This window comes from Lissotriton helveticus, chromosome 9, assembly GCF_964261635.1.
Source record: "Lissotriton helveticus chromosome 9, aLisHel1.1, whole genome shotgun sequence".
Classification (NCBI taxonomy): Eukaryota; Metazoa; Chordata; class Amphibia; order Caudata; family Salamandridae; genus Lissotriton; species Lissotriton helveticus.
Window position 1 is genome coordinate 74,942,506 of NC_136070.1, and position 11,168 is coordinate 74,953,673.

General features: G+C 46.9%; 1 long non-coding RNA gene across 1 annotated transcript in view; it reads left to right on the forward strand.

Annotated features, from left to right (window-relative positions):
- LOC144780946 (uncharacterized) overlaps positions 1-7,014 on the forward strand; it is a 51,780-nt gene extending 44,766 nt beyond the window's left edge. Inside the window, exons 2-3 of the long non-coding RNA XR_013600845.1 lie at positions 4,135-4,239; positions 4,322-7,014. This is a non-coding gene — a long non-coding RNA (uncharacterized LOC144780946). The remainder of the gene's footprint in view (positions 1-4,134; positions 4,240-4,321) is intronic.
- The last annotated feature ends 4,154 nt before the right edge of the window (positions 7,015-11,168 follow it).

Sequence of the window (11,168 nt, forward strand, 5' to 3'; positions counted from 1 at the left end):
GAGAGGAGGCCAAGACTGGAGAAAGGCATCCGTGGCAAGGGCCTCCGGATCCGGACGCCAGTGGTAAAACAGGGGAAGCTGTCTGTTTAGTCGAGAGGCAAAGAGATCCAAGTGGCATTGGCCCCAAGTCCGGACCAAAGTCCGAAACACCCGAGGGTGAAGACACCAGTCGCTGTAATCCCGGAGATGGCGAGAGTTCCAATCCGCAATATGATTGTCGCGACCTGGAAGGTACTCGGCAATAATCGTGATCTGGCGTTGCAAGCATAGGTGCCAAAAGTCCTTCGCGATCTCCGATAGGAGTTTGGATTTCGTGCCCCCCAGTTTGTTGACATACCTCACCGCTGAGATGTTGTCCATGCGGAGGAGAATGCAACAGTTCGTCGCCTGAGGGGAAAGACAACGGATCGCAAAAGAGCCCGCAAGAAGCTCTAGACAATTGATGTGGAGGGATAATTCCTCCTGGGACCAACGGCCCCCTGTCGTCAGAGAACCGCACCGGGCTCCCCAACCCCAAAGACTCGCATTGGACTCGATAACCACGTCTGGAGTCTTCCCGAACAGCGCACGACCGTTCCAAGAGTCCATGTGGTCCAGCCACCATAACATCTCCCAGCGAGCGTCCTCCGAAAGAGGGACGAGATCGGAGTAATGAAGGCCCTTCTGAAGATGCCTGATCTTGAGGCGCTGAAGAGCGCGATAATGGAAGGGACCCGGGAATATGGCTTGGATTGAAGAGGACAATAGACCCACGATCCGAGCCACTGTCCGCAAAGTGACCACTTGTTTGGACAACACCATGCGCAATTCTCTTTTGATCGCTCTGATCCTCTGACCTGGAAGAAGAAGCTGACAGGCTACCGAATCGATGCGGAACCCGAGGAAGTCCATCTTCTGCGAGGGTTGAAAGTCCAACTTCAGAGGATTGACAAGAAACCCCAGAGATTGTAAGAGTTCTATGGACCATTGTAAATGAAGTTTCAGAAGAAGAGGGCAATGAGCCATCAAAAGAATGTTGTCGAGATAGACGATCAAACGGACTCCACGGGCCCGCAAAGATTCCATCACTGGTCGCATGAGCTTCGTAAAGCACCATGGAGCGGAAGAAAGACCGAAGGGGAGTACAGTGTACTCAAACCATTTCCCCAACCACCGAAACTGAAGGAAGCGACGGTGGGGAACATAGATCGGCACAGACAGATAGGCGTCCTTCAGGTCCAAACGGACCATCCAGTCCCCTTCTTGAAGAAGATCTCGGAGAAGATGGATACCCTCCATATTGAAATGACAGTATACAACACCGCCATTGAAATCTTTGAGGTTGAGGACCAAACGGGAACCTCCCCCTTTTTTCTCCACTAGAAAAATGTTGCTGACGAAGCCGTCGGGATGACGGGAAGAAGGAATGATGGCTCCTTTCGTCAGAAGAGATTCGATTTCTTCGGAGATGAAGTCCTGATCTAGTTGGGAAAAAACAAGGGGTAATGGAAGGTGGTGTTGGAGAGGGCGTTCGTAGAACTCTAGTTTGAAACCTTGCACCGTCTCCAACACCCAGGCATCGCTGGAGATTAGCCGCCAATTGTGGAGAAAATATTTCAGTCTGCCCCCCAAAACAACCTCGGAAGCCAGAATCAAGCTCACCTTAATTGGAGGAATCTTGACGTCCTCCCTGGGCACCTCCGTAGCCTCCCTTGCCGTAGTTGTTTCTGCCTTTGCGTGAAGGGTAGAATCTAGTTTTTCAAGAGCCATAGTTGTCTTGGCCGCCTCCTCTCTGGGACTGACCACCTCGATGGATAGGCTGGTTACCTCCCCGGCCGGACGAACGTCCCCTTCGTCCGGCCCGTCCGAAAACCGGACGGAAGGCACGACGCAGATTGGACTGCGCCTTGTCCAGGCCACTGAACGTTGCAACAAAGTTAGTTAATTCTTTGAGAAAGGGAGGACCAAAGAGAAACCCTTGCGCCAAGGGGCCTGATTCGGAAGGGGCGAGATCCGTCAATTTAGAGTCCAACTTCATCAGAATGGAGTGGCGTCGCTCGCAGGACAGGGCACAATTTGCATTGCCCAAAATGCAGATGGCCCTCTGAGACCATCCCACTAATTCATCGGGATCAATCAACGAGTTAGAATTTTTTCGCACAATACGCCAAATCCAAAATCTTGGTCAAAGGACCCAAAGGATCCAATAATTTGTCCTGGCAGGACCTCCATGACCTGTCCAGACCTTTCTTCGGGTCTTTGGCATACTTGCGCATGTAAGTTACCATAGTTGGATCAACTTCGGGAGTATCCGCTAACTTGTCTGCAAGGTCCGGTCGGGGAAACTCAGAGCGCAACCGCGCGCGAATATCCTTTTCAAAGGGTCGACGAATATGTGACTGCACATATTCAGCTACCTCAGGAGAGGGAAGCCAGGCGGAAGAATTTGGATGAATAATGTCATCCGGATCAAAGGTTAACACTTGTGGAATAGAAGGGGCATCTACGAAACTTTCTTTGCGAGCCTTCTTCTTGGGAGGCGGAACCACAGGATCTGAAGAAGTGTCAGTAGAAGAAGAATCATCAGTCATGGTAGAAACTTGGTGCGTCTGAAAAGACGAAGCAGATCTTTTAGAAGTCTTGGAGGTGGATAGATTTTTAGCCAATTTTACAAAATCCGCCTTATGAGGATTCTTAGGTGACTTCTTGGAATGACCTGAAGTAGGTAGCCAGCCTTGCTGAGTGGCATATTCAGCCAAATGTCTTTTAAGAGGGGCTATAGCCTGGTACAAGGCTTGGTCCATGTATTCAGCGCCCTCAGAGCCTGCGGGCTCATCCTCAGCGTAATAATATGCCTCTTCATCCTCATAATAGTCTGCCATTCTGACCTTTAAGAAAGGTAATATGCCCAAAGAGGAGAAGTAAAATATTGACACCCAAAGGGCAATGCAGGGGGAGTGTATACTCCAAAGCAAGCCAAAGGAACAGGCACCAACCTGTCAACACAGTTTTAAAATGTGGAGGGAGGGCTTGCTGTCACACTCTAGGCAGAGCCTATTCTACAATTTTACAACCCCAGTTCTTCTTTTAAAACTAGGGCGTGAGGGGCCTAACGACAGGCAGTAGGGCAAAGGCTGAAAGCCAGGTAACTTATCTTCCAACGGAGATAACCTCGAGCACTCGATAGTCCTGTCAAACTCTCACAGAGACTAATTGCGCAGTACCACCGTCGACCGCTAAGGCAAAAGAACGGTGTACTGCGCATGCGCCGAGCTAGCCTGCCGAAAAAGGGAGACTCGCGAGAAGGACGTGCGTCTCTCAGCCCCGCTCCCGCTCCACAGAAAGAACAACAGGCGCAGCAAGCAAGCCTGAAACCTGGGGGTGAGCACACTCCCCCGAAGCCACGCCGAGAAGCGGCGAAGAGACAAAATGATAAGGAAGCAAAGCGCAGATGGTAACAGCGCGAACACGCGAACCGGAAGGTTCGAATTTGCATATAGCGATAGCGCAACAGGTAAAAAACAAAGCGCGCTCAATATTAACACCAATAAAGGCACAAATAGTAATAATAAAGGAAAGAGCACTTAACTGGCTGCAGAGCAGCAAAGAAAGAGGAAGTTGGAACCTCTATGACTCCTTATATACTATCTATGTACTCTATGGTTACCCAGGGTTTATGGGTAATGTAGTTTTTTGATTTCTTTACTGTGTTTTTATTGGCTGCTGTGTTCAGTAAAGAAATTGAGATAAGCATAATCGGAGCCTCCGTCCTGACATAGAATTTAGCTCTACGTGGATGCAAGGAATCTACATTTAGAGTGTTCTTCGAATGGGAGTTACAGTAACTTTATATTCTTTGATTCCTGAACTGCTGGGAAGACTTGCTTAAGGATTAGTCTGTTTTTGTTCTTTGAATTCTCCTTTTTTTCTGTTCATTCTTGCGGGACCATTGTGGCATTAAGCATCATCTGTGCTTCCAACAGTAGGGTGCTTCTTGGGTTTTTTTCCTATATCCCATGGACTATTTTTTCCTTTGGATTTTGGCTATCTTTGGTTCGTTTGACATAGGGTATGTATGTCAGTGTGACTGCTTGTGTGTTTCACTTTACTCTAAAGGAAGGAGGAGGTCTGATGAATATGTGCTTGGTTTTACAGATACCAGTCAAGGTGGTTCCACGGAAAGAGAGGCAGTCAGATACAGAAGAAACCTCCATAGAGGCCTTGGAAATCATTCACCCTGTCAGTGCAGCATTATACAAGGTAGGGGGAACCAGGGTAGCGAGACCTTTGAGAGTAGTTAGACTGTTGAATAAAAAGTAATCCAATGTTTCTTGTATTGCAGGTATCACTATTCCCACGCTGCACCTTTCCTATCCCTATTGCTCGCTTGATCGCCTCAATACTCTGTATATGATTTAGTCAGAGTTGGGGATGTCAGGAGGTGGACCCCTTTGAGCATCGCCCAGATCCTGAGGAGTTCTGTGGTTTCGACATCAAGGGCCTGAAAATAAAACTTTACATTGACAAAACCATCTGTACTCAGAAGGGTGCCTTTCCAGCTATGTCCACTAGTGGAAAAGGAACTAAAACAGCTTTAATGGCTAGGGGTAATCGAGAAATTAACTGGACCCACCCCAAACTGGTAGGCCACATACTTGTTATTCACAACTCCCCCAAGAATGCATGCCCTACCTAATTGTACTTAACGACGTTCCAGTTCTCCGGCCCCAGGCCAGTGAAGTTCTTTTGGCCCTGATATGTACTAGCTTAGAATGAACTCGGGATGGGCACAGGATCTATCACAGAAAGTTTTGTTAGTCAGGAGGGCCTCATGGATAGGTATCCAACCTAAGGATTTACCTGGGGACTGTGTGCTTATTAATCTTAAGAACTCAATGATCACAGAGCTAATACTACAACTCCTAAACAGGAAGCCTTCACCGTCAAGCCAAATTAAAGCTCTTCCTTTAGGTTACTTCTATAGGCCAGCATGCCTCTCTAATATCTCTAGGGCCTTGAACACGAATATGATAGTAGGTTCAACACATAATGCTGGTCAGCAGCTGTACAACATCCTTACTTAGAACTCTTAAGAAGCGCTCTCTCACTTGGATGGTCAAGACTGACGGTGCATGAACTCTACAATCAATCCCCCAGGAAAACTACTGAAAGTTGAAGTTCAGCAGGACAAGTTATGTGGGGCATTAGTTACCCCCTACCTTGGATTGCACTACTGTGCATGTCACTGCCACTAAGGATTCGATTCCATTGGAGAACACGGACCACAGCCTGTGAGAACCAGACCCAGAGCGTCTTCCTAGAAGGCAAATGCAGGTTAACACTCTTGGTATTTTTAACATTTTATAATGGGACATTTCTGGACTGAAGACCAAAATAGCGGCCCTTAATTGGCTAGAGTATATTGCCCAATTTGACCTTTGCATGTTTCAAGAAACATGGTTAATCCAGCTAATGTAAAAACCTAGTTATATCACCTTTCATGCTAATGCAATTCCTTCTGCAAGTGGCACAGGTTTCTGGAATCTTTGCATAGAACAATTGAGTATTGATTCTCTATCCTCAATAAGTTGTCGCAAACAATGGAAATTCTTAACACTGTGCTAGATTACTATGAGTTAGGCATTTACCAGGTTATTGCAGGCAACTTTAGTTGCTCTTTTAAGCCTAAACAACCCCTTCTAGATCTGTTGGAAGCAGTTAAGTTGAGGGACCCTAGGTTGTTCTGACATCTGGTTACCCATAATGCTCTCTCTGAATGCCACATACCTGAGGCTGAAAGGGTGGTGCATTTTCTGACCCTCTACGCAGAGCTACCAGCCAATCCTTCCCTAATAGATCTGGATACCCTGCCCTCTAGAAGGAGCGAAATAGAGGAAGTAGTGTCTTTTACCATTGAAGAATCTCTCAATGCACTGAAGAGCAGTAAGTGGGGAAAGCTCCTGACATTGACAGGATTCCTGCAGACTTGTAATGTGCCGAATCCCAGATATGGGCTCCTTATATTAATATCCTGACGAATGCAATTGTAGTAGGTGCCCCTATCCCTAACTCATCGAGAGGGGACAAAATTATATCCATCTACAAAAAGGGATCAAGGCAAGAACCTTTAAATATTTGCCCAATTTCCCTAATCGATAACATCCAAAAGGTATACAGTAAATAACTTCTGGTAAGACTCTGGGATTGGATTAGATCTAATAAGGCTCACCTACAAGCTGGCTTCATTCCCAAAACAAGCACTCTGGACCTGATTTTTCGGTTCTTGACCTTGAAATGGAAAATTGTCGACTGGGAACGGGGGTGCTCTTTGTCGCCTTTGTTTATCTTCGTGCAGCATTTGACTTTGTCCCTATGGCAAAAGTTTGGGAGGTCCTCACAAAATTCGAGGGTCCCCATGGGCTTCTAATGCTAATTCAGAATCTGTATACTGAGAACTTTGCCTGAGTCAGGTGGGGCCCAGTGAGGGAAACCACAAAGAACTTTCCAATAGGGCGTGGTGTTCAGCAAGGATGCTTCCTTGCTTCCACACCATTATTATTATTCATTAATGAAAGCATATCATCTTATGACTTGTGTGAATGCGGCTCCTAAAATGGCTGGTTCTAAAATTCCAAGTCTGCTATTTGCAGATGATACACTCCTCATATCCAAAACTGTTGTGGGCCTTAACACCCTTTTGGGGAAGGTCAATAAATTTGGCAAAAACCATGGCCACAAAGTCAGCTACCAAAACTCTATATGGTATCTCAGGATAAGAGGTACCATTTCCCTAATGCACCACGCACTTTAAGTACAATTTGGATTATGGCTCCTTTTATGTGATCTTAAGTAATGTTTTTATCTGTGCAAATGCTAGACTATAGGGTTTGACAAAAAGGCCCTACTAAGTTTCCTCTTAGTTAGAAGCAGAAATTTCCTTTTAATGAACTGAACTGTTTACAGTTTACTATGTTTTAAACCTATGCTGCAATATGTACTTTTATGTTTTTTATTAACTGAAATAAAGATAAATGATGATGATGAGAATTGATTCACTTGTCAAACTAAGGATAAAAATCAAAATGCAGGAGGGAATCGGCCTATATTGTTTTAACGTCTACCTTATGCCTAGACCTAGGAATCTGGAATCCCAAACCCTATCCACTCTATGATGCTTTATTAGTTCAATTAAGTCCAAATGCATGATCCTTATTGGGGGTAACATGAACACCACTTTCGAGCCCATATACGGCCTTGACTTGGTCACAGAAGAGGAAGACGAGAGTTTGGGTGTCCCCTCCCTTTGCTCTAACTCATTTCCGGTGCGCAATATCAGCCTATCAGCTTGCCTGTTTTTCTATTTCAAATGGACTACAGGCATGCAATGGTAGATCTATATCTGATAAAGACAGTCAACCAACTTTTAGGAGAGGGTTAAACAGATCCACAATTGACTACATTCTCATTTCCAGGTATCAAGGCACGGAGTACCCGGGGCTATAGCGTTGCAGAGACAATTAACATAGGGGACCCAAACCAGCAGATCATGAGATAGTACTTCACCTGGTATTTTGGTTGGCCTGAGTGCCTTACCCAATTTTAATATGGTACAATTGGGTAAGGCACCTGGGCCGAACAAAATCCCAGGTGCCGTACTAACTCATGATCTTCTGGTTTGGGTCCCGTATATTAATTGTCCCTGCAGCGTTATAGCCACAGGTGCTTCAATACCTCACACCTGGAAAGGTGTGGAGATAATCCCATATATAAAAAGGGGGGCTGTATGAACATAGCCAATTACAAAGCAATAAGCCTCCTGGACATCCTGCAGAAGGTTTATGCGAGGCAAATACTCAATAACTTTGTGACTGGATTAACGACATAGGGATTCTGACCCCCTATCATGCATGGTTCAGAGCTATAAGGCTTCTTTTAATTTTCTGGAAGTACACCAAACTGAGAGACAGCCATCTATACTTAGCCTTTGTAGTTCTTAGGACTGCTTTTGACTTGGTCCCCAGGAGGTTGCTATGGGCCTCAGTCAAGAGCCTGGGGGGTTCCTGATGCGCTGCTTGTTCTGCTGATCCACCAGGACAACTACCGCTAAGTCCGCTTCGGCCCACAGGGTCAACTGACTGTCCACGTCCTGATTCGTAGAAAGGTGAGAGAGGGGTGCGTATTAGCCCCCACACTCTTTTCTCTCTTTGTAAATGATTATATATAGTCTTTACACAAAGGCAACATAGATGCCGCTAATTTAGGCAGGGCCTGCATCCCAGCTCTCCTAATTGCAGACGACACCCTACTAATCACCATGGGCCAGATGTAGGTGGCCCAATACCGGTCGGCAACGGCCGAAATTCGGTAATTTCGGCCATTACCGACCGGTATTGGGCATTCGGGATGTAGGGGACCAAAAAGTAGCTGAATCGGTAAATATCCCGAATCGGTAAAGTTACCGAATCGGTAATGTTACCGAATCGGTAAATATAGCGAATCGGTAAATTTACAGAATCGGTAAAGTTACCGAATCGGAAACTTTACCGATTCGGTATATTTACCGAATCTGTAAAGTTTCCGAATCGGTAAAGTTACCGAATCGGTAAATTTACTGATTCGGTAAATAAGAAATGGTAAAAATGAATTTCGAGATGTAGGTCCCCTTTTAAATACCGAATTTGCATGAAATTCGGTATTTAAGAGTCGGTATTTACCATGGATTGAAATCAGGTGCTAACCAGGTGCAGGCTATAAAAAAGGCCCCAAAATGCACCACTTACACCAGAATGGCGGCATTCTATGTCATTGCGAGGCGGCTACGGCTCCAGGCAGAAGGAGAGAGGGTCTGGAGGAGGCAGGAGCAGGTGTATAGGCAGAGGATCACACTATTCCAGCTCACTGAGCCTGAGATCCTACAGAGGTACAGGCTGGCCCCACAAATAATCCTGGACCTCATCAGGGACCTACACCCACTTTTGGACCATCCTACCCCAAGGGCGCACGCCATCCCACCCCATGTGCAGGTGCTGTGCAGCCTACACCTGCTTGCATCTGGAAGCTACCAGAGTGTGGTTGCTGCAGTAGGTGGGGTGTCCCAGAGCTGTCTGTCCCGTTTCTTAAAAAAATTCCTTGATGCCATGTTGCAGAGAATGCAGCACTACATTAGCTTCCCTGCAACGCATTCAGAACTGTTAAGGACAAAGACAGACTTATATCAGATGGCGCAGTTCCCTAACATCATTGGCTGCATTGATGGTACCACATACCAATATGCCCACCTGCTGCCACAGAGTACATTTATCGGAACCGTAAATCCACCCACACCATAAATGTACAGGTGATCTGTGATGCAAAATACGTGATCACTGACATAGTAGCCAAATTCCCAGGGAGTACCCACGACTCCTACATCTTCCAAAACAGTGGGATCTACGCACGCCTGACTGCGGGGGAATTCAGCGAAGGATACTTGCTAGGTGAGACACTGTGTGAAAATCACTTGAATCGTATTACAGGTGGATGTGTGTGAGCATGTGATTAATGTTAATTACTTTTCACTAATAGGGGACACTGCATATGCCCTCCGGTCCTTCATCCTCACACCCTACCTCAACCCAACAACACCAAGTCAGAGGAGATACAACAGGGCACACAAAACAACTAGAAACATTGTGGAGCGCACCTTTGGCATGTGGAAGAGCAGGTTTCGCTGCCTCCATAAAAGTGGAGGGGCCCGCCAGTACACACCAATCACCTGCTGCAAAATGATTGCAGCCTGTGCAATGCTGCACAACCTGGCGGTCAAGAAGGACACAGATATTGAAATCTCAGATTATGAGGACCATGACGACGAGGAAGCAGTGCCTGAACCACACACATCTGGAGGAGCAACATCAACTGATGGCAGACACAGACAGGAAGAGGTCACATGCAACTATTTTTAAGTAAGTAAGGAGAGAAAGTCAGGCGTAGTATGCTACACTAGTTTAATTTTGTAATGACGTTGGTTTTTTAAAGCACAAAAGTGCAACAAAAAGCATTTAACTGCAATGCTCTCAGTTCTGGTTAACTTCACCATGAACTGTGAAAGTTATTTCCTTGCTCGCTTCCCAGTAACACTAGTAGGTTGTTCAACCTGCTCACTGTCTTGCTGGCCTGTGGCCTCAGCATGGCACCTGCTCCTCCTAGTTTCAGGTGCAAGGGTGCTTCCAATGCTGTTCCTGCTCGTGCTCTCCTCACTTACAGGCACATCCAGAGCAGCTGTGTGTGCAGTTTGTGCATTCAACAGCGCCTCAAGAGCACTGGTCATCCTGCCCATGCCCCTAGTGACCTCATTTGTGTTTTGTGTCATGGCCTCCTGCATGTTGGTGCTTCTCCTGCATAACAGGGATGTGGCAGTCGCCAGTCGGTTGATGGCTGTACTTTGGACATGTGCACGATGCCTATCCTTGTGCCTTGCAGCAAAATCATTGTCTAGTTTGGTGCATAGTAGCTGCACCGAGTTGTTGATTCCCCGCATTCCTGCTGCCATCTCCTTGTTGACCTGTACCAGCTCACTGATGCCCTTTCCTATCTCTCCAATGTTACTATTCAGGGACCTCAGCTGTCGTTGGCATGCCTGGATGGCTCTTCCCTGCATCCTTTGTATCCGCACCATGCTCCCCTCCAGACCAAGGAACACACTTGGACCCTCAACTGGTGCATCTGCTGGCCTTTCTTGCACTCTGCGGCGTCTTGCAGTACTATGGGCCATCCCTGCACTGGAGTGTGTTGTGCCAGAGCTCACTGCTACAGGCATGTTCTGTGGTCCGTCACTCTCCATGTCAGCTGCTACGGACTCCAAATCGGGGCATGGAGCCACGACATGCCTCCTGCCTGGTTGTGATGGGGTTATCACATCATGCTGTGATGCTGGCATTTCTGGTGATGACAGCAGGAGAGGGGACTGAGATCTGCTAGGGGACGCCAGCAACTCTTGGGCCATTTCTGAGTCTTGGGCAGGTGGATGGCTACTTGATGCAGCTTTGTCCTGTGGTACGTTGGGGGTACTTTGTCCTGCATCCTGACTCTCCTCCCTCTCAGGTGGTGTCCCTGCAGCCTCCTGCGGACGCGTGCGAGACGTTTCACCTGTGGACATATGAGCGTACATTAGCTAAGCGCTACTGTCTCACAGTCACTACAATTAAATA